The sequence below is a fragment of the Hypanus sabinus genome, chromosome 13 (genome assembly GCF_030144855.1).
Source record: "Hypanus sabinus isolate sHypSab1 chromosome 13, sHypSab1.hap1, whole genome shotgun sequence".
In the NCBI taxonomy this organism is placed as follows: domain Eukaryota; kingdom Metazoa; phylum Chordata; class Chondrichthyes; order Myliobatiformes; family Dasyatidae; genus Hypanus; species Hypanus sabinus.
The window spans coordinates 77,031,692-77,037,691 of record NC_082718.1 but is presented as its reverse complement, the minus strand read 5'-3'; the positions used below and the strand labels follow the sequence as shown (position 1 = coordinate 77,037,691).

General features: G+C 39.3%; 1 protein-coding gene across 1 annotated transcript in view; it reads right to left on the bottom strand.

The window, feature by feature from the left end:
* Nucleotides 1-491: 491 nt before the first annotated feature.
* The window catches only part of ptpn11a (protein tyrosine phosphatase non-receptor type 11a), a 75,083-nt gene continuing 69,574 nt past the window's right edge, over nt 492-6,000 (bottom strand). The window contains exon 16 of the mRNA XM_059987935.1: nt 492-3,774. The gene's annotated coding sequence lies outside the window, so the exon portion shown is untranslated. The remainder of the gene's footprint in view (nt 3,775-6,000) is intronic.

Below are 6,000 nucleotides of genomic sequence, written 5' to 3'. Positions count from 1 at the left end.
CTTGAAATTTTCCCTTCCAAGAGACCTCAGAAAATTTAGTTCATCAGGCAAGATCTATCAAACTCAGTTGGAGCTGGGCTCAACAACACAGTATATGCTTGGATTAAGATCGTCAATTGATATGTCCCATAAGATTCTTCAGCAGAGATGACAATATTCAGTTTTAAATGGTTGTAGTAGAAAAGACTGAGGAAACAAAGTTTTACACTAGGTTCACGTGTGGCTAAAACAAAATTTGCTCCAGTCTTGATTAGAATAGTGAATGGAAGTTGAGTATAATAAATGCCTTTGATCCTATCTGCATTGTTCATTACCTACATTCAGGTGGAGGGGCATTCCTTGATTTGGCAAGGAATTCCTTTGATTTGGCTGAAGGCCCATATTCCTACCAATCTGAAACAGACAGCTCCCAGATCAAATCAAAAAAATATTCATTTTAATGACTGCAAGGCCAAAACTAGAGGAAAGAAAATGACAAGCAGATACTCAGCTTATATAAAATGACTTTATTCCTAATTTTAGATCTGATACATTACAAATACATTTATTCTCGATAATCAGTTTATGTAGCTTTAAAATCACAGCATGACTAGCAAAAAGAAATCAACTACCACCCATATATACTTTTATAAATATAGGAAAATCATTTACTGTGTCTGTACATAAACTAGACATCTGAATGGTATGAATTTTGATGAAATGTGAAATTACAGGATGGATAATAAAAAGCAGATGTCATTTGATAATCATTGCACCATTATTCTGATTGTTTATGATGGATTATTCAATTTGAAATTCTGCAGATAAACAACCAGCCCATGTAATCACCTGACACATTAGAGCAGTTCAATTCACATTAACAGGCCAACTGGTTACATCCAGGACTCTGAAAAAAAGTTACTTCTTCCCTCTTAGTTTGTCGATATAAATGTTAGGAGTTGAAAGCTCATTCACAATACAATTCCAAATTAATGCAGTAATGAACCAAGTGCAGAATTCTAAATTCATGCAGACTTCCCAATTAATACTCAAAGAGAAAAGCTGAATGAGCTGTTTCTGATTTTGTGCATTAGAAGTTCAACACACTGCAGCTGGGCAATGTGGGTTCATCCCCAGCCAGGATTCCTGCTCTCAGAATAAGACAATGAGCAGAGGCCATGATCCTCCACATACATGATAGGAAAGAAAGTAATATCTTATGGAGGAAAGAGATTAATTCCTGGGATGTTCTCAGGTAGCTTTTCCCAGCTGGGTGACAGACCAATATCTGAGGTCTGGTACCAAATCACAACCCATTCTCCAGCTTAAGACATAACAAGCAATGTGGAGCTAAAAGAATTTTAACCTCACAAAAATTACAAAATTCTGATTCAAGCATAAAATCCTTCAGACAACAGTCATGCTTAGTAAATAATAAAATCCATCACACTTTAGACATTTAAATAGTTCTGGCATGAAATGGTTTAGGGAAATTTTACTCAGTCTAGCTTACTCCAAAGCCGTAACATTTAGAGTTCCATTTCAAGGTCTTAAAATTCTTTTGATATCTTCAATATATATTTAGTAAAGTCTGATACTACAGCTTCATGGAAAAAGACTATCCAAGTCACAGTATCATTGGAGAAAAGCCACCTGCAGTATGCCAACAGCAGAGGGCACGGGGAACTTGCCACTGAGCTCTTCCACTTCCTGCTGGATTTAGTTACCCAGTGGCTTTGGCACATAGGCTAAAACACTTGTGGTTCAAGATAAAATTAGTACATTAAAAATTCTAACATACTTCATTGTTATGATTTGAGTAAATCATTTGCCCGATCCTGTTCCTGACCAAATATAAACATTGTTTTCTGTAAGGATTTGCCAAGTGTTTGATTCATTATGATGGATACTACAACTATTTAATGCTTTCCCACAAAGGAAATGGAGGCGATGTGAAGAGTCTTACGGGGCTTCGCTTTCAAGGATGCTTCAAAGATATTGATGTGTAATGCAAGGACTAATGCCATCTAATCATTTACCAATGCACCACAAACCTGCAAATCTATGCAGGAATTTCTGTTGGTGTTGGAATATGACTTACTGTCCTATGTATGGTTCTGAGGGTAGGAAGGGACAAAAAAAAGGGAACACTGGCCAAGGGCTGGTCACAGAAGGTCCAGTGCTGGTGTAGTGGGGAATGCAAACATTGCATATTCCTAACTTAGGGTACAGGCAATTGCTGTTTGGAATGGACATGCAGAGATCTAGGTCAATGGCTTATTTCACTCTACTGATGCCAGCAACACTTGGGTTGAAATAGTCCTGGTTTCTATGGGCTCTATCCTCACCTCTCTTGAAAGGATGTGAGATAAACAACATCCTGTACATTCTTCCTACACTTGGTCTACACACTGTTCTGAGGTGTAACTTCCTCTTAAAGTGGCTCCAGTACCACAACTACCAGAGAAATGTATTCTGGAGAAGCCCCATCCTGTGCTTCTGCTGGTTTTAAGGAAATGCCAGACCAGGGTGATACTGGCTTCAAGATTCAGTTTCAAAATGATAGGCACCTGATCCAAAACCTTCTGGAACACTAGGAATTTAACCTGTTATTGAAGATATCATCAATTGGTGCCGACTTGAGGACTGAAAACAGCAGAACATGTAAATCTACAAACAAACTTTAAATCATTCATTGAGTCATATATCCTGTAATTAATACCAAATGGCAAAGAATTCAGGAACACAGCTGGCTGGGAGTGGGAGCGGTGGAATATAGGCAGACATCAGGTTTCAGAGGCACATGGGAGCAAGATCATTCTAGGTGGAAATCTGTACACCTTGAGAGTACCCCTGACTTGAAGCTTACCACATGATACACTGAATACTAAAAATGAATGGTAACAGGATGACTTCAGGCAAACTGTCCATTTATAGCTGTGGCTTGGGATATAACCTAAACTCTAAACCCACTGGCAGCCTAACTGTATCATAATCCCTAGTGAGCAGACTTGTGTTCATTAGAGTTCAACTGTACTAAGGCTGCTGGTTTCTCTCATTATTACAAGGGAGATGAACCTTGTTGGCACAGAATGAAAATTAAAATATTTGATATGAAATGCAAACACATTAGCACACATCTCCTACACAATAACAGCAAGGTTATGCCCAGTGAATTATTTTTCTTACAGACATTTTAAAAAGCCTCAATACATCCAGCAACTTAACAGGGAGGGAGGAATTTGAGGGCAAATCCTGTGCATAACTGCCAACAATTCCTCTTATTAAACTGTTAATTGAAACAAGGAAAGCAAAAGGTACCGCACATGACACTTCTATGATCTACATTAACGTCACTGAACATGTTAAAGGCAAACTATTTTAAAAAATCCAAATTAATGTATGTTTTTCTACTTGACCTTACTGGATTTAAAAAAAATCTATTCTGCATTTAAACAAAAATTTTAAAATAAGTTCAAGTTCTCAAAGAATTGTGTGAAGTAAATGACTGCAAAGAGGCGATGACTGTAAAAAGGCACTTGGGTTCCACATCAGTAAAATACTGAAAAGCGATGCAATGGATGCATGAAGTATGATGTAGCTTTATACACTAGCACAGAGTATCTTCTGAATTAGGGAGGCTACTGATCACTTTTAGTGTTTAAATGGGAAGGGATAGGGAAAGAAAGAAATTCCACAATACTCTGAACTAAGCCTTCGATGGTCGTTTTTCACTTTACTCACACCAAAAGTGTTTTCATCTCTCCTCTGCTTTTCACAGCCACCTCAATGCTCCTGAAGGAAATGGGGTTGGGGGATGGGACAGAATATAAAAAGACAACTTCAAACATCAGTCCCAACATACTGGAGAAATATAAACTATTTTACAACACTTAATTCATTTCTTTAGGATGTTTACCCAGTAATATAATACATTTCTCTGGGGTCCTGGCAGGTAAAGAGTGTGAGAACTAGTAAACAAAGTAAGCCAGATGTTGAAGTATTGAGATTTTGGAATACAAGATAAAGGATTAATCCAGTTTTACTGCATTCTACACTTACAAGACAGACCGCAGTTCAACTTCATAGCAATTTGATTTCTAAGTAAATCTATGTATGTAATAAAAAAAGTGCACTTAACAAGATTATAGAGTTTTGGAATCTGAAACATTAACAGTGTGCTTAGCGAGCAGATACAAACAGACTCCAGAAATGCACTTAAAAGAGAAACCAAACACTATATAATGTTGTTGAGAAAATTGGGACCTGTGAGACTGCAAATTTCTTATCAATGATTGCTCCTTCCAAGCCTGCTATCCTGGTGCCATGCCTTATATTATGACCATGCTGGACAGGGGAATCTGCTCCCAGACGAGTTGAAAATTCCAGTTATCAACCTGGAATCAACAAAAGGACACACACAGAATGCTAGTGGAACACAGCAGGCCAGGGAGCATCTACAAGGAGAAGCTGCCTGGCCTGCTGTGTTCCACCAGCATTTTGAGTGTGTTGTTGAATTTCTAGCATCTGCAGGTTTCCTCCTGTTTGATCCACAAAAGGGTTCAGTTCCCTTCAATTCAGTTATCATATATCATCTGGTCCACGTATAAATTTCAACTTCCTTATTTCAAATCTCCCTTCCTGTTAATGGAAATATAACAAGTAGTGTCTATAGAGATACAATGGAATAGGATTTAAAAATAATTGCACTCTTCACTGGTTCAGCATGTACCTGGTATTTCATGATCAGGCTTGATCAGAAGGATCCAGTTTTAGTGTTGGTTAAATTAGCTTTTTAGCAATACAGGAGCCCTATAATTGATCAGCTTCAGAGAGAAGGAACAGGTTCTTGACCCACATCTCTACCCAATGACACCACTAATAAAGTGCTTGTACAGTTAAGACTGTTGGGTGTGATATTTGTCACAATGGGAAATAAGCCCTCCTAGCTGATATGATGGATGGATGAACCTGACCATGAATCTTTAACCCAAACAGAAGTCAGTATCTTGAGAAAAGAGCAACAAACAATCTGGAGGAACTCAGCAGGTTGAGCACCATCAGTGGAAGAAAAGTTTCAGGTTGCAGGTTGAAACCCTGCTTCGGGGCATGAATTATCAGCCATTCTTGTGCTTCCAAAGATGTTATTCAACTTCAAGTTCCTCCAGTCTGTTGTTTACTGCTCCACATACCAGTATCTACAGTCTCTTGCATCTCTTGAAAAGACATTTTTAACACGACAGAAGATGAAGGTAACAGACAAGAAAACCTGCAGATGCTGGAACTGCAACCAACACACACAAAATGCTGGAGGAACTCTGCAGGCCAGGCAGCATCTATGGAAAAGAGTAAACAGTTGACGTTTCAGGTCAAGACCCTTCATCAGGACTGGAGGTGTATACAGACTGGAGTTCCATGTTGAAAATGAGATGCTTGGGGCCAGGGAACTTTAAGTCATTGAAAAGATCCAAGCATGTGAAGTGTCATGGATGTAGGTTTTAAGGGACTAAACCAGAGGGATAACAGAGAATCCAGGTATGCACATACAAGTTTGGTGGTGCAGGAACAAACAGAAACAATGGGTCTACCTGGACACGCAGGTTTGTGGATCTTAGGTAGAAGGTAGAAACGGGAGGTGTGGAGTGAGGGAATTAAGAATATGCTGGCAGAGGATGGGAAATCCCCAGAGTTATTACGGTCAGTGATGGTGCAGGTGACAATGTCCTTTTCTTTAGTGGGATCCTGTTTGATGGGTAACAGAAAGTATCTGAGAGTTGTTGCCTGGCCTCAGCAAGGGAGAGGACAGTTCACCAGACTACTACAGCAACCCCCTTATCTGCGGGTTTGATGATGAGATTAGGATTAGTGCGGAACATTCGAAAGAAGTGAGGTTGGGTAAAGTTGAGACGGTTGATATCACGTCAGCAAAGAAAAGATCCAGAACAGGCAGGAGCAGGGTGTCCAGGAAGCAGAGGAGGGCTGAAGATGGGAAGAGGGGTCATTGGTGTGGGGTGGAGAGTC